The 19,939-nt window shown below is 46.4% G+C and overlaps 1 long non-coding RNA gene across 1 annotated transcript in view; it reads left to right on the top strand.

Moving 5' to 3' along the window:
• LOC126638936 (uncharacterized) overlaps positions 1-19,939 on the top strand; it is an 82,937-nt gene that overhangs the window by 34,790 nt on the left and 28,208 nt on the right. Inside the window, exons 2-7 of the long non-coding RNA XR_007628721.1 lie at positions 7,965-8,186; positions 9,691-9,732; positions 12,714-12,968; positions 13,501-13,642; positions 16,078-16,400; positions 19,096-19,195. This is a non-coding gene — a long non-coding RNA (uncharacterized LOC126638936). The remainder of the gene's footprint in view (positions 1-7,964; positions 8,187-9,690; positions 9,733-12,713; positions 12,969-13,500; positions 13,643-16,077; positions 16,401-19,095; positions 19,196-19,939) is intronic.

Raw genomic sequence — 19,939 nt, forward strand, 5'->3', positions numbered from 1 at the left:
TAGGGGTAGTTTGGCTGTACCTTCAAGCCCAGGGGGACCATCCTGGTGCCAGGCTGGAGCTGACTCTGGGAGTGTGCTCCCTTAGCTGGATAAACCCTGCATCCATCCATCCATCCATCCATCCATCCATCCATCCCCATGATTCATTTTGCTTTCCCAGCACAATCAGGCCGTGGTGCAGTGGTTTGTGTCGGAGCTGTTCTTCCAGCACACACTGGTGTTCAGCTGGGGAGTGTTTGCAGATGATTGAACATTTTAATCTCTTTCCTGCCTTCCCTCTCAGGGGTTCCAGTGATGTGCATCCAGCAGCAGCCAGAGACTCTGACCCCAGAGGGATTTATGGGGTGTGGAATGAGGTGTCCCCACTGTAATTTCTCTCTCATCTTTATGTTCTCCCACTGTATCCTCATCTCACTTCATCCTGGGCTGCTCTGGGACAGCATTTCCAGCAGTGGAAATGGGTTTGTGCTTGGTTTCACCTTCCCTGGCAGGGCTGGGAACAATAACTTGGGGCTCCCTTCCCAAACAAGCACACGTTGCCAAAAGGAGAGGCTTCAAAATGCAAAGCAGCAAACTGCCTCCAGCCCCCCCAAATGATGAACTGTCCTGGCCTGCATGGGATAATTGCAGGCTTTCCTCCCCTCTCCCATCCTGGTATTGTTCTCCTGAGCATCACCTGGCATGTCTTTGCTACCACGACACTTCTTCTTAGTGCACAATTAGAGTTATAACACCTCTTGCATTATCCTCTGAAAAGCGTTTGATATAATTAAAGGGCTGGACTTGCTCTGAAATAACAAAGTTTTGGCAAGTAGCAGAGTCCCAGCTGAATTGTTTTAAGGCAGATGATGCTGGCAGGTGGGGCTGTACATCGGGCTGGAGAAGTAGGACACGTTCCTTATTTTCCTTCTGTGCCTCATGCAGAGTTGTCTGATTCCAGCACTGGGGAGGGAAACCTTGGTTTAGGAATCTGTGTTCCAGTAAAATGACAAATGTTTCTCCCCCAGTTACTCTGTTGCCTTTGCTGTGATTTGAGGCAGAGAAATGGATTAATTATTGGGAAGGGTGACAAATGCAGCCCGTGCAATCCCACCCTTATCCCATGGAGGCAGCTGGTTCCTGTTGGGATGCTGGGCTGGAATAAAGGAAACCAACCAGGTCCTAAAGCCCAGCATTATCCCTGACCCTGCCAGAGTTGAAAGATGTTGTCATAGCCCTGTAAAATGTGATGTCATACAGGAGTTCCAGCTTCCACTTAGAGATAAAATCAAGTTTCTGTCGAGGGGGGAATAAAACGTTCCTCAGAATCTCAATTGTAAAGACAATATAGCTAATTAAAAAGAATAAAAACATCCTGTGGTGGTTAAGGCAACCTTAAAATTTGCAAGGGCTGGAGGAGAGCAGCCTTGGGCCTGGTTTTTGGCTGCCTGGGGCTGGCAGCAGGTGCTGGGGAATGCCTTGGGTACTGTTTTTCACCTTCTATGTCCAAGTCTTAGTGAAATGAGTTTTAGGTCCAATTTGAAGTCCTGAAAATCTTTATCATGAATAGGGCAGCATTTATTAGGTGGTTCCACACTAACTGGGATTTTCCTCTTTCTACCCTACTTTTACAGCCCTTAAAAATCTTCTCTTGTTCTTCAAACTGCACCGAGTCATCTCCATCATGTAAAACCCCAGGGGAAGATGTGCTGTGCTTCTCCTGGTGACCTGGATAACGCTTCTGATGAGGTCCAGGCTCAGGAAACAGGAGAAGGAGTTGGAGGAAAGCCGTGGAACTTGACCTGAAGGTTGTGGTGAGGAGCAGCTGCTCGGGCAGAGCTGCTGGATCCCGGGATGCAGGCGGGAGCAGCTCCCTCCAGCACCCAGGGATGAGGAGCTGCTGCTGGGCAGCCTCAGTGCAGGCACTGAGTGGGGACCTTCAGGGACAGCTGGAAGGCTGGGACAGGCATTCCCTGCCCTGTGGAGCACTGGAAGTGGTGAGTGGATGTTCACAGTTCTTGCTCCTCCTTGGAGCGCTGCAGTTCGGCTTTCGAGGGGATGGAGGTGGGAATGGCTGTATCAGGCATCCCTGGAATCCCTCCAGGATGATCAGGTGGCCTTGTATCCATCTGATCTGGGGATCAACACAAAGGAAAAGAGAACTGAGGCACTGTTCAGCTGCTGGGTTGTTTAATTTTTTTCTTTCACACAAGGAACCCAATCCCACCTCACCATTCTGGCAGAGTGGATTCAAATGAACCCCGGGGTATTTGTGCTCAGAAACCTGCCCTGGTGTCCTTTGGCTGCTGGAGGTGCTTGCATTTTCTCTGAGGGGGGAGTTGATGAAGTGTATTTTGCTGCAGTCTCAGCTGCCTGATAATTTAACTTCCCTTATCCCATTATGGTGCTAAGCAACATTTGAAGGGATCATGAGTTTCCTTTTCGCTATGGGTGCCTGGAGAGCATGGACAGTCTTTATAATGAGCTTTAAATCTAAATAAAAAGTTAAGTATATAGCACTCTAAGTCTTCCCAGCACTTTAATAGATTTATTTAATCATCCTTTACGAGCCAGGCCAGCACTTACGGCCTCCCTGGTACTGAGGGGTGAGGATGGATCAGCAGAGGGAGGGACTTGCTGTGGTTGGGAGAAATGGCCCTGGAGCAGGAGGGCAGTGGGACAATCTGCCACTCAATGACCCTGATTTGAATCAGCCCTCAGCCCTGGTTTGGGGCAGGTGTTGTTCCTCCTGGGGATCAGGCAGAGAGGGAATGTAGCATCCCACAGGGAAAACCAGCATCCCAGGCCCCTGCTGGTTTTCCTCATGGCAGGATCTGGCTCTGCCAGACTAAATGAACTGCTGATTTGTCATCTAGTCAGGAGAGTCCCAAAAAGGTTTGGAAATGTGGTTCCCACCCTGCGTATTTCCCATCTGATTCCCACAAAATCTACAGCATTCCAACCATGGTGGGTACCTGGACAGGGTTATTTAATCACCTCATAAAAAAATGGAAACAGATACTTAATGAATCAAAGTGCACTCAGATTAAATGATCAGAAATTCCTAGTTAATCACCAGAAAGGAAACTAATTAAATTACCATTCAGCTTTTATGGGGGCCTTGGGATGGTGAGCTGAAATAAGTCCCTTCAATCACTTTTTTCATTAGATGGGACAGGCATATTCAAGGTTAGTGAAGATAAATGGGATGTTCTTTGCTTGCTCTTGAAATTATAGTATTTAAATAGCATTTTATGCTTCATCACCTAACGCTAAAGCCGAGGTAGCTGCAAGGAGAAGCTGTGGCAGGGCAAGCTTAGCAGGGAGACACGGGGGGGAAGGTGAGAATTGTGGGATATGAGAATCGAGATTTACAAGGCTTCCATTTAATTATTATTTAAATTTCTAATTGGATTTTGCCTTCAGGAACAAGGCAGATAAGGGATGCTGGAAGGGGGTGAGACAACAACTCCTGTGTTGGCTCAGGCCCTCGGGAAGCAGCGAGAGGTTAAAGGTGGTGTGTGGTGTCCCACTGGCTCCGATGGCATCCAACCCTTCCCATACCAAAGGGGGAAAGTTGTGATGGTGGATTTTGTTGAAAGTGCAGGATATTAGAAGCAAAAGAGCAAATTCCTATTTTTTAGGGGCAGCTCTGTGTCCTTAGGAGCCCCCAGTGCAGCTTTGTGGTGATGGAACCTCAGCAGGTGGGTCAGGTTCTCCTCCAGCAGGTCCTGCCTGCCTTTGGGTTTGTCCTTGGCTTTTTATCCCTGTCATTTATTCTAAGACTGAAGGGAATGTTCTGTCAGGGTTCTCAGTGGGATATCTGTGTGTCAGTGGCAGCAGCTCCTGCTGAGCAGAGGGGATGCTCCATCCTTCCTTCCTTTCCCCCCATGGTGGGATGGTGCTGTCGTGCTGCTCCAGCACACGGGAATTTTCCTTCCCCTGAACTTTCATCCCCGTGACATTGCTGAGAGGCAGGACTGGGAAACAAAGCTGCTGCAGCCCCAGGAGGGGCTCCCTGAATGGAAGGGAAAGCTCCCAGCCCTTCAAAGCCAGAGGTAAAACACTCCTGCAGCACGTGAGGGCTCCTGCAGAGAGCAAAGGGGAGGGCATCTTATTTCAAGCATGAGTCTGCATATTTTGGTGTTCTTTTTGTTGGTTTTTTTTTAAAGGCAAACCTTTACAGGCTCAGCAAAGTAACAAAAGATCCAACGATATCCCTTCAGCTGCCTGAAAAGGGGGATTTTCAGCCGAAAGTGAAATCCTTTCGCTTTCTTTCTTAGCTGTTTAACAACCATACCCGAGGTTTCTGACACCCAGAACTCGCTTGAAAAGTTAAGAAAAGAAAACTCAGCTGCAGGGTTTCAAAGCAGGGCACAACCAAGTCAGGATAATCTGAGTTTAAAATCGGGGGGCTTTTCACTCCCACTGAGCTTTTCCCACTAACAGAGATGCCAGAGAGACACCAGGTCACTGAGATTCCTGGTGAAATGGGTGCAGTTTTACTGACAAGAACAATAAATGGCCTTTTGTGGGGCATGATTGACTGTGACAATATTTGCTATCTGAAGCCCACAGAGCCTTGAAGTGTTGCTGATTTTGTTTTCTATTTAATATGGGTAATTATGTTTACTCTGCCACTTGGGATCGTGTCATCATGGAAATAATTAGTACATTTCCAGATACTTTGATAGATCTCGAAATTTCCTCTAAAAGCCTCGGAATACAAACACTGAAGACAAGAAAGAGGCTTAATTATATTATTGTTCAATTTAAATATATTTAGATCGGTATCGGCGTTGGGAGGGAGGTGGCACATGGGTTTGAGGCAGAGCTGAATGTTCTTTACTGAGATGGAGGAAAACACTGTCTCATGTTCTTCCAGCAGGGATAAAAGACCTGGAGGGAAACTCTGGAGCAGGACGGTCAGCTGGAGCCTTCCTCACCTGCACCACCTCTTTCCCAGCCTGTCCCTTCCCGTACGTTCAGGTGCAGGGAATGACTCCAGATGTTCATCCAGGTGCTGGCTCTGCCCTGTCACACCCCATTCCTTGGGGTGTGGGGAGGATCCAGGAGCTGCATCTTGGCTCACCATTTCCTTGGGAGAGAATTTCTCCTTTTCTCTGCCTAGGAGGGACTTTGGAGTTGTTTTTTTTCCCCATCTGTTTTTTTGCTTTGTAACCAGAGCAAAGTGATTCCCGAAGAGTTTGGGTGAACCCATGGTTCTGGTGACCAAGAGCTGAAGATACTTTTGGGGGATGAGGGATTATCCATGATAATCCATTAGGCAAACTTCCCATGTGCTTCTTACAGTGAGGAAAAACTCTTTTTGGGTGTATTTTCAAATATCTGGTTATAAACCAGGATTTGTGTAGCCTGGTTTCCACAACCTCTTGCTTTAATGATGTGGTTTATCTCCATAGCTTTCATCCATCTTCAGTGGTAATGAGCAGGGAGCAATTAGCAATTAGTTAGCTCAGCAGTTTCTGGGAGAAGGGCCTCCTGCCCCCGGGGAAAATGTTGTGGCCTTTCCTCAGCAGATTGTGCTTTGAAACTCCCAAGGACAGTGTGGATTTTGGGATTCGGGGAGAGGACACCATCCTGGGAGCTGCAGGGCATCTGCTGCCCCAGCTGCTCCAGCTGCTCACCCCATCCCTCCGGGAGGTTTGGGCCCAACAGGTGTCCCCTGTGGGGTTGGCAGCTCCCTAAATCCTACCCCTGGGGGGGCAGTGACACAGGAATCCTGTGCACTCTGTTAACTCCTGGATTCCCATGTCTCTGAGGTGACACTGAGGAGCCTGAGCAGGATCCAACCTTCCTGAAATGTAGGGAATGAGGAGACATTTCCCATCCTGGAGTCCCCCTGTGGCTGTGCAAGGACACGCAGAACCCCATGAGTCAGTCATCAAAGCAGAGTTTTGCTGCATGATCTGATTTCTCACCTGGTTGGGGCTTTCCCTGGATTGGTGCAGTCTGGCTTTGCTTCATTTCAGTTGGAAATGGTAACAATGGACTTCAGAGCATCCCTGATGAGCTGAGTGGCTCTTTGCTGGTCTGGCATGTTCTGCATTTCATGGCAGTGCTTGTTCATTAAGGCACTCACAAAGGCCTAAAAATGGTGATTTCTGTGCCACTGGTGTTGTGGAGGAGCCAAAAGTATTCACAGACCAGGAATACACTGTTCAAATCATTGAGCAAAAAAGTGTTGATACAGGTTTAAAAGAGTAACTTGGATGTTCATCTGACTGAGTTCCATGCAAAAATGAGGTGTTAGAAGAGGGTCTGCAGGGGCATCTTGCAGAGCAGTGGTGCCATATTCAGTTAATTATTGTTAATGATGCAGAGGTAGGTGAGAACACTTGCACATTTTATACAGATATACTGTGCTGTTGCTTTGCCCTCCTGCTCTGCAAGTAAAGTTTTAGTGAGGGCAAAAAGCAAATAAGAGATTGGAAGAAACAATAAAAAAAATTTTTGAAACATCCCCTAAATAAGAGGTTTTGAAGAAATAAAAATGTTGCTCTTTGAAACCTGGAGAGTGGAAGTAACCTAGAAACACACATTTTGAGCAGAAATGCCTTGGGTTTTTCCCAAGCATGGGGATGCTCCAAGCAGTTCAGGGTTGCTCTTTGGAAAGGCAGGTTTTTCCCTTGGGTTGCTGCTTCCAGCCAGGAGTAGGAAAAAGAGATGATTTTAAACAGTTATGTGCTAGAAGTGCCTCATTTTATTTTATATCTCCCATTCAGAAAAATAGACTTGCAGAGGAGTAAAACTGTTTACAAAATATCACCTTTTCCAGCATTAAGGTAAGCTGGAAAAAGCCTTTCCTTTGCACACACAATGTTAAATTGTCCCCAGACCTGGTGCCATGGGGCTGGTTTGTGTTGGGGTTGGTTTTAAAGCAAGAACTTTAGGCAGGTTTGGGTGCTGACTGAAAATTTTCCTATGACACTGAACACTCTTTGATAAGGAGGGTTTTGGAGGTGCCATCTGTGTGTAAAATACACTTAAAATGCCTTGCCTTGCCTGGCTCCTGGTGCTGCACGGGTGTCCCCTCCCTGGCAGGTGTGTCTGTGTGGTTTCTGCACAGCTTTCCTGGCTCCATCTCTGGGATGGAGCTCGTTTTCTGGGATCTTGGTGGGCTCTCCAGACTGTCCCTGGGCCATGGGAGCAGCAGAAGGTTTTAGGGAAAAAGGGGGAAGGTTCCTGCTGTGATGGAGGCTGAGGCAGCTTCCCCAGGGCAGGGGAAGGAGCTCGTTCCTCATGGTTTAATGATATTTAAATGCCTCTGATAGCTTTGGTGAGTGAATGCATTGCAGGGCCAGTGTCTGAGGGATTGCAGTAAAGCTTAATGGAGTTATTAAGTTATTAGTTTCATAAATGTCACCTTGTTATGAGCAGCCCAGGTGGGGGTGGTTTTCCAAGGGGTCTCATTAGCTGGGCTGTGCTGAGCTCTGTGTTTGGGAGCCCTGCTTTTTAACCCAAAGTGCTGCACATCCAAGAGCTGCTCAGCACTCCCTTCCCTCTGCTGCACCACACAGGTGTCCAGGGGCCAAAAAAAACCCACCCTCAGCCTCTGGAGAGGCTGGAGGTGCTGCAGAGAGCCCAGGGTTGGGCAAATCCCAGCTCCTTTCCCTGCCCTCTCTCCAGCTCTGACGAGGAGAGGAACACTTGAAACATCAGAAGTCATTACATTAATTAGCTAATGCCTAAAAAGTGCTTTGAAGAGGAAAAGCATTAAATAAATAGGCAGTAGTGATAATAGTATTTTTAATAAATAGGAGAGCACATTCCATAAGGGAGGTTCCTGTGGTGAGAGCCTTTCACTGTGTAATATTAGCAACTGAAGAATTAAGGGTGTTTCTCATGATAGAAGTCTTTTTCATGATTTCAAGATTAGTCTTTAGGCACTATAGAGAGGTCAGGCTTTTATTTTCCTCAAAAATAGGTTAAAAATGGAAGCATTTTTCTATTTTATACGTCAGGAAGATGAAGGAGGGCAGCAGGACAATGATCTGCACCACATGCCCTGTGCTGAGACACATAATGGGGCTGGGGGAGCTTTTCTGTGGAAACACTCTGGTCCTGGATTGAAACCCTGCCCAGCTCCCTTGGAATGAGATACAAAGGATAAAGAAATCTGGATCACAGTGATAAGGTCCTGAAGGGGGGACCAGGCCCAGCAGCCTGAAAAGCAGTGATGTTATGTAAGTACCTTATTTTAACTGAAAAGCCAAATGTCCTCACGTTTTTTGGGAACTGTCATGGACTGTAAGGGAATACAAAAACTGAAGGCTTGCCATCCCCTCCCTGTGGAGATTGGATTGTGTCAGTGGAGCCAACAGGACTCGGATCAGACTTTGGATCTCACGCCTTAGCTCTGAGTGGGGGCTGCTCTTCCCTCCTTGCCCTCTCCAACTCATGCCCTCCTTAACTCCTGCCCAGCACATTTTTGGAAGGGGAATTGCAGGCAGGAGGTAGCTCAGCCTTTGGAGAGAACTAGTGGAGTTGAAGCCCTTCCAAAAAGCTGCTCTGCTGGTGCCAAGAGGCTTCTGAGGGGCCACGGGGGCTTCCGGGAGCGCTCGTGTCCCCCGTGGACACGGCTGGAAGGAGGAGCTGCTCTTCTTCCAGAGCAGGGGAGGAATCACAGCCTGGTCTGACTCCTAAAAATGTCCCTTATGGGTTTAGCATTTTCCTGGCAGCAAAGTGTGGAGCCCTTTCTACAGTGTGTGCCTGGACTTGTTTTGTTCAGGGAAATGTGCTGGGAGAAGATCCACTGTGTGTGTGTGTGGAAATAAGGCAGCAGGACAGAAGAGCGTTTGTGTTTGATTTTTAGCACTGGAATGATTTTCCCAAGGCAGCTATCAAGAAAACCTGTGTCTTCTTGCTTAATATATTCTGAAAAATATTAGTTTAATCCTTTTTCTGGGTGTTATTTTCCCTCTCCCCTCTTTTTTTTTTTTTCTTCCCTCTTTATCCCATTTACTACAAAACGTACAAAAATAATCTGCACAAATCACAAGTACCTCACAAATAGCCCTGCATGGCCCTTCCCAGGGGCCAGAGCTCAGGGGGAGGTCACCCTGCCAAAACCTCCTCTGGGATCGCTGTGTCCACCCCTACGCGTGTCCTGAAGGGTCCAGTCTGTGCCTCAGCCTGTCCCAGGCAGCCCCAAAGACTCCACTTGTTTCAAATGATGCTGATGGTGCCCCATAAATCCAGTAAGGTGACCCAGGAGTGCTCATTAGGATTTATTGGAGCCGCACTTATTGTCACTTAACGGCCTAAACAAGAGGTGCCGGCTCTTGGAGCAGTAACAGTAAATTAGAGTTATGGAGAACACAAATGCCTCATTACAGCCAGTCAGGCTCTATTTCCCCTTTACAGCCACAACTGCAGGAAACATTGATTTTAATTTATGGATAAGGATGCCCAGGAATCTTCACTTCCCTATTTACATAAACACCACAGACAATTAATCTTCTGCAAAGTAACCGGAGTGGTGGTTGAAGTGTGCAGGCTCCTTCCAGAGCTCATTCCAGAATGCCCATGGGCACATCCCTATGGGATATCCCTGTTTTAATGATCATCTGCACGCAGATAAGTACAAACAGCAGGAAAATAGGCAATTTATTTCCTTTTTCAAGTGCAATTTTATGCTGTATGAGCCTTTCAGTGAAAACTGATGCGAGGATTTTTTATTTGCTGAAGGATTGGGGTGAAAGTTCTGGCAGAGGAACAGGAACAGCCAAGGTAGGAAAATATGATGGATTTTTATTGCAGTGTGATTTGTCTCATCTCCCCCCTGGGAAATGTTGTGTGATTTTCAAAAAAAACCCTCTTAGACTAATGTTGCAGCATCAATAAACTGAGCTCGAGTGGGGGATTAGTCCTGCTTGATAAGCATCTTTGGGGTTTAATAGTTTACTGTGCTCTTGATGTATTACCCACCTATATTCTGGGGGTTTTGTGCATTATGGGTGGAAGGGAGGGAGGGGCAGCCTGGATGGGGAGAGGGGAAAATGCAGAGGACGCAGCAAAAGCCTCTTTTTGGGTTTCATTCTTCTCAAAAAGGCTGATTGTGCTCCACAGACACTTCATTAATTTTCACAAGCAAGCATTAATGCAGGTCAGCACAGAAAAGGAGCAAATTAAAGAATATTCAGATGCTGGAAATATTCACAGAGCAGGAGCTGGTTCATAAATTTCTGCAGAAATGGGTGACTTTGGCCAAAAATCTTCTTTCTCAAAGCTGCTGCACGAGCAGAAAGGAAAGGAAGGGGTGGTTTCCAGAGCTCCTAGCGAGGCTTTTGTGTTTCTGAGCAGGCAGGGAGAGGGTATTTACCTGTACATTGAATAAACTCCCCTCAATATCCTTGAGTAATAACAGAAACAACTCCAAGGTGCTCAACCAGAGCCTCATATTTGCACACACCGACTGAGTTTCCAGAGGAAACCAAGTCTTGCAGTAATTCCCTTTTTTTCTGCTCTCCCCTGAAGGTTTTTATTTCTCAGCTCAGACCTTTCTCTCAATCCCATCCACACTTCAACCTGTTTTATTGTTGCTGCAAGAGATAAATTTTGGATATTGCTCACATGAAACAGCTGCTGTTATTTTTTGATTCCTTGGACACGGCCCAGTTGTTCTTTGCCCTCTCTAGGACTTTCAAGATCAGGAATTCGCTGTATCTTTGAGGGCACAGCTCTTTTTTAAGATGAATTTTCCCATAAAATGTTCTGGCACTAAAAAGTTCGGAGTTCTTGTCACCTCTTTGGGGAATCAGAGAGGGAAAAAATGACTTTGGGAGTTTTGTGGTTCCAGTTTTAACGTGGGGTTTTAACAGCTTGATGCTGTGTTTGCCTGGAGCAATGGAATCAGTGGAGAGGAGCCTGTGGATTCCATTTGGAAACCAAATTAATATTTTTTGATCTCAGGAGTTCTCCAAATTGTTATTTTACAACTTGTTTGTTTGTTTTTGTTTGTTTGTGGTTTGTTGTTTTTAATTTTACAGATTTGCTGATTTTCTTCTGGACAATCGTTTACATTGGTGCCATGAAAATGTCTCGTTGATTCTTTTTGGTAACTGAAAAGTTTTTAAAAAAAGTTCTTTTTTCCAGAGCAATAATGTTGTAAAAAGGCATTTCCTACTTGTCCAACCCCTTTCTGGTGGCATTCCCAAAAATCTTCATCCCAGCTCAGTCAGTGGCAGCTTCTCTGTGCACACGTGGCTGAGTTTATTACAGCTTTCATATCATTTATGAAAAAAAGACATTGAAACTGAGCTAAGAAAATGTTAAATTTCTTTAATAGTTATCAATTAAAGAAAAAAATCAATAGCAGGGGAAAAAAAAGTAGAGGAAATAGGTGGAAATGCTTCAATTTCCTCGCTCTTGGCAGTTCCAGGAGTGTCGTGTGCAGTCATGCAAGGCACAAAATTAACCTGCAAATGTCACTTTGTCCTGACAGTGGTGCCTGAAATGAGATGTTTCCTGACAAGAAAATATTCAGTGCATCAGCACTGAAGTTCTTGAGGGAAGGCTCACAAAATACCCTTTAAATACCAAAAGACCCCAACTTTTGGTCTTTTTTTTTTTTTGAGTTGCTGTGTTTGTATCCTGAGTGCAAATGATTCTTTTGCTTTTGTTAATCACTGCAAATAATTCCAATTAATTCAGGTGATCATAAATCCCCTGCTCAGCCCAGAGCCTTGGACGTGGCAGGATGGATTACAGGCAGAGCTTTCCCCCTCCTATTGATTGATTCTTTGCAGTGGACCTTAAAAATCCATTAAGGGCCAAGTTAGATGATGGGAATTAATTCCAAATCCTTTGTTGGTTTGGCTGAAAAAAAAACCCAAAACCTTTTCAAAACCATTCATCATAACTCAAAGCAGACTCGCTTTAAAATCAACTTTACAGTAAATTGGAGGACAAAGCCAAGGAAGGTGTTTAAATTCCCTGTCCCAACGTGCACTGAGGGGTTTCTCAAGTGTTTGACTGGATTTATTTTCAATACTTTTCACTTCTGATAAGATGTTGATGTGCAGCCACCTGTGCCAATAACGAAGAAGATACTTGCTGTTTAACAGATAAGTGATGTCACCACTTTGGAGGCATCTGAGGAATAAAATAAATAAGCCTTGCCATCTCCTCCCAGGGAACAGCACTCAGCAGGCAAAACTTTGTTTAGAATTAAAAAACCCACCCCTCCTTTTGAAATCTGCAACTGTTATTAATGATTAAATTTAATTTATACCAAATAATTTGGGCACCCCTTGCTCCCACCAACATCTCAGTCTTAGGGTTGGACTTGATGATCTTCAAGGCTTTTTCCAAGGCCTTTTCCAACCTAAACATTTTATTATATATTTTCCCTAAAATTCTAAATTGTATCCCAGTGAGGAGAATCAGGAGCCACATTTTCCAAAACTTGAAGGTGAACTTGAAAAAATAATAATTAAAAAAAACCCACCCCAAAATATTTTCCTTGTCTCCCAAAGGTCCCATATCCAGCAGTAAACTGTCAATGGAATTGAAGTGGAACTGGAGAGTTGTGTAACAAAGATTAAAACTTTTATATACTCTGACAGGAGTCCACAGTGTTATTCCCCTAACAGTGTTCCACACTGATCATTAATTAGAATTATATATATATATATTTGAAAATCCATTCCGTGAACTGCTTCAAAACCTGAATTTTCTATTAATGATTTTTATTTTCTTTTTTCCCCAAGCCCTTGCTTTGGAAAACATGCAACAATCTTTGAAGGGCACCATCCAGCACCAATTCCAGAGGAGCATCCACAGCACCTACACAGGCAAAGGGATGGGACTGTTAAGCCAGACTTTATTATTTCTGCAGAGATTTGCTGTCCTTAATTTGCATAGAACTGCCTTTGATTAAAAATTGCCTGTCACAGAAGCACCTCGGTGATTTTTTTTTTGGAGCAGTCATCTCTTCTCCTAATGAGGATATATTTTATGCAAGGGTATGTTTTTATTTCTTCTAAATGTTCTCTTTATTTTATTGATTGCTTGTATCTCGGAGTCTTCAATTAGAAAACTGTACATCCTGCTGTGCTGTAACTGCTGGTAATTGAGCTGCTCTGCTGCATTTCTGTAGTGCAGGGAAGGGAAATGTGGCTTCTTTTATCTGCAGCCATTTGGTGCAGCTGGAAGAGGTTTTGCTCCGGAGAAGCTGAAGTTTCAAGCCTTAAGAGGTCTTGCAACCAAAGGACAGCTTTGCTATCCATGGGCAGAGCTGAGAAGAGATATTCCTACAGTGGTCTGGGTGAGCTGCAACCTCCTCCTATCCACTGCTGTCGAGAACATTCATTTCTAACAACAATTAAGTGGGTAAATGAAAGGGAGACTCTGGGAGGAGTTGACCAGAACACTGGGAAATTCAGGAGCCTGACCCTGCTCCTTCACACACCCCTGTTCTTCTCTAGGTTTTCTAATTCTTTTCAGTGAGCAGATGGAAGTTGTACAGGTATAGCCAAGGTCACCTTCTGTTCACAGGTGTTGTTTGGCCTCCTGACCTGCTGGAGTGACTGAGCCCCTCGGGCAGTGGGGAATCCCACCGGCTGCCTCGAGCCACATCCACAGCAACCATCGGCACCTCCACACGGCTGAGGTTGCATTGCCACTGCTCTGTGCCAAGGTAAGGTCCAGTGTATTCCTGAGGGGCAGGGACAGCCCCCAAACCCTCTACATCTGTCCTTCCTGTGGTGAATGGGGTGTGGTGGAGCTTCCAGCCCTCCTGGGCAGAGCAGAGGGTCGGGGGCCACGGCCACACCACCAGTGACGTTCCTGAGGGCAGGGAGCGAGGAGATGATTTGTGGAAAGCGATGAAGTTGACAAATGCCACCTTTCTTTCTTTGACATTTGGAGCTTCTACTTCCCAGAGGGTTCTCTGGGAGTGGGAGCTGTTGATCACAGAATCCCAGGATGGTTTGGGTTGGGAGGGACCTCAAAGCCCGTCCAGTCCCACCCCCTGCCATGGGCAGGGACACCTTCCACCAGCCCAGGGTGCTCCAAGCCCCGTCCAACCTGGCCTTGGACACTCCCAGGGCTGGGGCAGCCACAGCTTCTCTGGGATCCTGTGCCAGGGCCTGCCCACCCTCATTCTGGAAATGTCCCACACAGCACCAGCCCCGTGGAGCAGCTCCAAGGGCCAGCCCTGAGCTGGGGTCACTCCACTCCTCAGAGCAGTCATTCCCCTGGGGGTTTTGGGGGGTTTATTTAGTGTTTGAGCAGCCAAAGGCAGTGAGTGCTCCCCTTGGCTCAGGGCACTGAGTCACTGGAACACCTCCATGGCTGGGGCATTGCCTTCCCACCAGGGCTCTGGCTCCCTGAGCAGCGTGTGGAGCTGGTGCCCGGCTCCAGGGGGAGGTGGTTACACAAGAGCTGCATTGCAGCACTGCACCAGCCCAGCCCTGCCAGCAGCACCTCGGGCTCAGCACTCCCTCAGCACCCCCAGCAGCTGCTCCCTGGCGTGCCCATTGCAACAGGTCCTGAACCCCAGCCGGGCTTTGGGGGGTTTTGTTTTAACTTGGCTATAAATACTCTGATGAATTTTTAATGTAAATGCAGGATTTAAAGCAGCAGCCACTGGATTTGCTCTGCAAGTTGTGTGAGTTCTCTGATGGGTTTCTCAGCATGTCCACCACTGATTCCTCACGCTCCTTTTGCAGAGCACAGGGCCTGGTTTTGTGGCTGCTGATGGGTATTGACCACTTCCTTCACTTTTGTGTTCATTAGCTTCCACTCTTAAGATCTGTCCAGACAGTTGCTTACTGCTTGACCTTTCCAAACTCATCCCAGTGCTCTGCCCAGTGTCCCAGAAAACTGTCCCTGCTGAAGCTCTGGAGCTGTTATTTCAGCTGAGCTTTTTATAGACTTGCAATGTAATCTGCATTTCCCGATGCTGAATGCATTTCAGGCGTGCTCTGTGCTGAGCAAATTGCCTTTGTGTGGAAGCTCAGGGAGCTGCTTCCTCAGATCAGGTTCTTCCCTGGATTCCTGCAGGACACAGCTGGCCACGTGTTCCCAGAGGAGAGGTGGCACCAGCTGGTGCTGAGAACACTCACAGGGTGAGCTTCACCCACCAGCTCAGTGCCAGCAACAACCTCCCCAGTAAACACCTTTATGAGCTTCTCCCCTGACTCCTAAACCCACTCTTGCTCAGGGAACTCAGAGCTCTGGCATTTCCTATTTTTTCCTTAAAATATATTTTTTTGAAGGCTAAAATGAAAGTTTATAGAGTTATAAAGCTTCAGGACTTGAAAAAAAAATTAGTGTAATTTTCCCCACTAAAATCTAAAATTTCTTATAAAAGAGAAAAAGGCAGCGGAATTGAGTAAAAGCAGCTTGATTATTGATATTCTGAGACGTGTCAGTTTGAAGCCTTTTCAAACAGATTTTCTTGGTAGTTCTCCAAGTGCAGTCACACCAGTGTTTCTTAAATGTCCACAAACACAAAGCAGGAGCACAAAGAGCAAAATGAACCCGTTGCAGGGTTTAACCTCTCAATCCCACCTTTCCTCTGAGAAATACGGAAAATGCAAAGGAAAATGTTTTGAGTGGTATTGGCAAAGTATAAATAATCCCAAGATACACAGAGATCTGAAAGAAATCATTTGCATGATTTTCTGTCAAGTTTTGAAGGTTATTGTGACAAATTGGGAGTGTTCTTTGGACACTTGCATCGATCAGTAGGAGATTTTGGAATGCAGATGGCGACGTGAATATGGGATGTTATTTCATCTCGCTGCTCTGACAGCTGAAGTAAAATGTGGAAGTCAGGAAAAAAACAGGATGAATGTTTGCAGGGCCAAATTTCCACTTAGTGGAGTTTGGATTGTTGCTTTGATGGTTTCATTACCCTGTGTGCCGGGTGAGAAGCTCATCATTTCTTCTCAGTTCTTCTGTTTTCTGCCAATCATTAATCAATGAAGAGGGGAAATCAGCAGTGAGAAATGATGGGAAACTGGGGACACCAGGCAGGAAAATCACTGGGTTTCAGGCATAGCAGGGATTGTTGGTACCACCTGTTGGGCTGCATTTTTACTCCCTTGGATCTCTCTCTCTCTCCAGGTTGTCCCAGAATCGTTGAATCCTGAAGGCTGGAAAAGTGTTCCTGTGGCTGAACACCACCATGTCAACTAAACCACGTCACCAAGTGCCACCTCTGCTTGTCTTCTGATCACTCCAGGGGTGGGGACTCCACCACTCACCTGGGCAGCCTGTTCCAATGCTTCACCACTCCTTCAGTGAAGAAACTTTTCCTGATATCCCACCTGACCTCTCCTGGCACAGCTTGAGGCCGTTTCCCCTTGTCAATTGTCTAATGAACCACGTGGTCAGCAGCAACTGTGCCTCCTGCCCATCCACCCCCTGTTCTTAGAGCAGGTTGATCTGTAAGTATTTCTGAACCTAAATGATGGGTTTGTTCCCCTGGCCCCTCAGCCTTTGGCCCTGCCAGGTTGTGCCTTACGTAAAAGAGCAGCCGGGTGGTTCCCCTGCCCACGTCCCGCTGGAGGCACATCCTGAGCGTGGCTTTCTCCTCCCTGCTGCTTCCCAGGATACAGAGCTTTGCTGGGAATTAGTTAAGCCTCTGACTCAGAGCAGTAATGAGTGGTTCTCAGTAGCATGAAAAGGCAGAGAGGACCCAGGGTTGCTGTGAAGTGGATTTGCCTTTCTCCAGGCTGCTCTGTCACTCAGACGCCGCGTCTTCCGAATGGAAGGGATTTCACTCAGAAGTGCTTGTACTTCACAGCTCTGTAATTGCTCCTGCATTAAAGCAGTGCTCCAGCAGCCAGCTGGTTTAACCAACCCCTTCTACTCATGGGTGTCTTCAAAACTCAGCCTTTGACTCCATCCCACTTGCAATCCTCCTCTTATCATCCAAGGGGACCCCAGCTGGGATTATTGTGTTCCCTTCTCTGCCTAACGCTGGACTCGCCTCCAAATCCCTCTGTGATGCTTCAGAGCTCCCAGGCAGGGCTGGCTGGGAGGGTGACAGCTCTTCATCTGCTCTTAGAAGGAGGTCAGTTGAGTAATTTGCACAAAATCCCCCAAACGACGGCGTGGGTGTCTCTGGCACTCTTTGTCATCTGGAAACTAAGGACTAAGGCTTAACTTTTATCTTTAATCCATAATGAGGTATTGATCTCGTGGCAGGAGTTGCTCCCTGGGTGTTGCCCCTGAAGTTTTTATATCTTTATAGGCAACAATCAGGTACAAAATAATTCACATCTGCTAAAAAAGCAGAATTGTCTCCAGGAAGGTAACAGGCCTCTCTCTTCCTTGAGATTAAGGACATGGAGATTTAACTGCAGAAAAATTGACTTGGAATTTTTTTTTTTTTTTTTTTTTTTTTGGTGGCTTCTGGAGAACTAAGCACAGATGATATTTAAATGATCTTAAAAATAGGATTATTTCTATAAAAAAAATTCAAAAGCTGAACAAAATGAGCTGCCTTCCCTCTGAAGGCTCTGTCGGCAAAGGTCCCCAAAGCTGTGCCAGCCCACGTTGCTGAAGGCTCTCGGTGAACTTCAGCTATTAATAGCTGAGAAATTGTAACTGGACTCTTGGTGGATAAACCCCTTTAGGATTGGGATGTTTTGTGGCTTTTCTTTGGGCTGTGCAAAGCCTTGGGGCAGGATGAGCTGGAGGTGGTTTGGAGGGGCTCACAACACATCCCTCCGCTCTCCTGCTCCTGCCAGGGGGGTCTGATGTGACCTTGGAATTGTCTGTGCACCACCAGAAGAGCCCAGTGACCCCAGGAGCCATTCCTGCTTCCCTGTGTGTTCCTGCATTGTCCACTGCCACGGGCTGTGGTTAATAATCCAGAAAAAACCTGGAAATATCTGAGTGGTTCTTTGTTCCTCTCCTCCCAACAAAAGGTCCGTGGCGGTGCTCAGGAAGGTCAGGGCTGTTTGGCACTGCCAGGATCCTGGTAACTCCTGGAACAACCATCTGTTCAGAGCACAGGGAAAAATTTCTTTGTGACTGCCCAAAGTCACTTCAGCTCAGGGATAAAATGAAAAAGAAGAAAAAGCACAGCAGAGTTTCACCACTAAGAACAGAGGAATTGCCCTTTGGAGAAGTCAGTGTTCCTGGCCCTGGCTCCAGGAGGGATGGGCTGTTGGGGAGCAGGTTCAGGGATTCTTGGCCAAAGGCAGGATGTGGAAATGTCCCCTGGGACTGTTGGTGTGTGACCAGGAGGGTCTTGGTGAGCAGCTGAGCTGTGATGGATGTCACAGGGGGGCTGGGGAGGGAGGGCAGGACGTGCCATGGTGGGCACATCAACCACCAGGGCTTGAAATAGGAAATAAATGACCTGTGTGCTCCTCTGCCAGCCCAGGCAGGGACTGCTTGGGAGGGTGTTCTCCCCTTCTCTCTGCTACACTTGTACATTTTTATGAAATTGTGAAAACTTTGCCTTACTGAGAGTCTTTTTTTCCATGTCTTTGCTCCTTTCTTTTTTTCTCCTGGCAACTTCAGTGTTTCCTCATCTCTGTCTTATTCCTTTTTATGATTTTTACCAGCTGCCTCAATCTCAGCTCTTGTTCTGCTCTTCTTCCCTCGAGGCATGAGCCAAAAATACGAGCCAGTGACTTGTGCAGGTTTAGTGTTTTGCTGATTGGCCCCAGAATGTGCCATTATGTAAAACAGAACGGATCATCGTGTTTTACAAAGCAAATTGGAGGGGGCAGCCAGGTGGGGGTCAGTCCCTTCTCCCAGGTAACAAGTGAAAATGGGCTCAGCTTATACCAGGAGAGGTTTTGATTGGATATTAGGGAAAATTTCTTTGCTGAAAGGGAGATCAGGCATTGGAACAGGCTGCCCAGGGCAGTGGTGGAGTCACCATCCCTGGAAGTGTTCAAAGAACATGTAGATGTTGTGCTTAGGGCCATTATTTAGTAGTGGCCTTGGCAGTGTTGGATTAATGGCCTTAGAGGGTTTTTCCAACCTAAATAATTCAATGATTCTACTCCCAGAGCAGCCATTCTCTGTTTCTTCTCTGCTAATTTGAGATTTTATTGCTGCTTAATTAGTGGAAATACTTTTCCCTTGAATATTGTGTTAATGAATGTCTGTGTGTTCCAGGGATGCTGTGACTTACCTGGTCCTGCCCTGCTCCTCACTGGGATCCTCAGCGCTGCTCTCTGGGATGGAAATGATGATAACAGCGAGTGGAAAATCCCAGGTAAAATATGGGAGCCTCTGTGTAAGGATAGAAGTGTCTGGAATGTCCAAGGCCAGGCTGGACAGGGCTTGGAGCAACCTGGGCTAGTGGAAGGTGTCCCTGCCCATGGTGAGAAATTGGACATGGCAGGAAGCTGCAAATTATTGACATCACAGCAAAGCTTTCTAGTGTGGGGAGTTTCATTAAAAGTTACAGCTCTGGGTTCAGTCCCAGTTTAATAAGAGGTAACAACTCCAGCTTCTTAAAATTTAATTTGCTAGTTTATGAAGGAAATAATTAAAGCATATTGTGGCATCAGTCACTTTTTATTTCATAGGAAGTCTGTGTATAGAAGTCCCATTCACAGAGCAGCCAGAGTTTATATTGGCCTGCTGTTTCATTTGTCCTTATTGACACAACGTCCTCTAATCCTAAATAAATGGGAAGGAAACGATGGAAAAAATAATAAAGGCTAATCTTGACCTTGAGGCTCTGGAAAGTGAAAGTTGGTGGAAAGTTTGGAAAAGCTGCAGCTCTGTGGGGAAGGAGGCTGTTTCTGGTACCCAACAGCAAACTGGTGCTGCCTGTCACTGGGAGATAGAGAGATCAACCAAGAGTTGCTTGGCACACTCCAACTACCTTTGTGCACTGACTTTCCCAGCACAGTTTTGCTTTGGGAATCCAAAACTAAACCACCTTTTATTTGACATAAAACTGGTTTTCCCAGGTCTCTGCCTCCTGCTCTGACCATGAAAAGTTCAAGTG

Source organism: Myiozetetes cayanensis, unplaced genomic scaffold (genome assembly GCF_022539395.1).
Source record: "Myiozetetes cayanensis isolate MyiCay16 unplaced genomic scaffold, myiCay2020 scf18, whole genome shotgun sequence".
Lineage (NCBI taxonomy): Eukaryota > Metazoa > Chordata > Aves > Passeriformes > Tyrannidae > Myiozetetes > Myiozetetes cayanensis.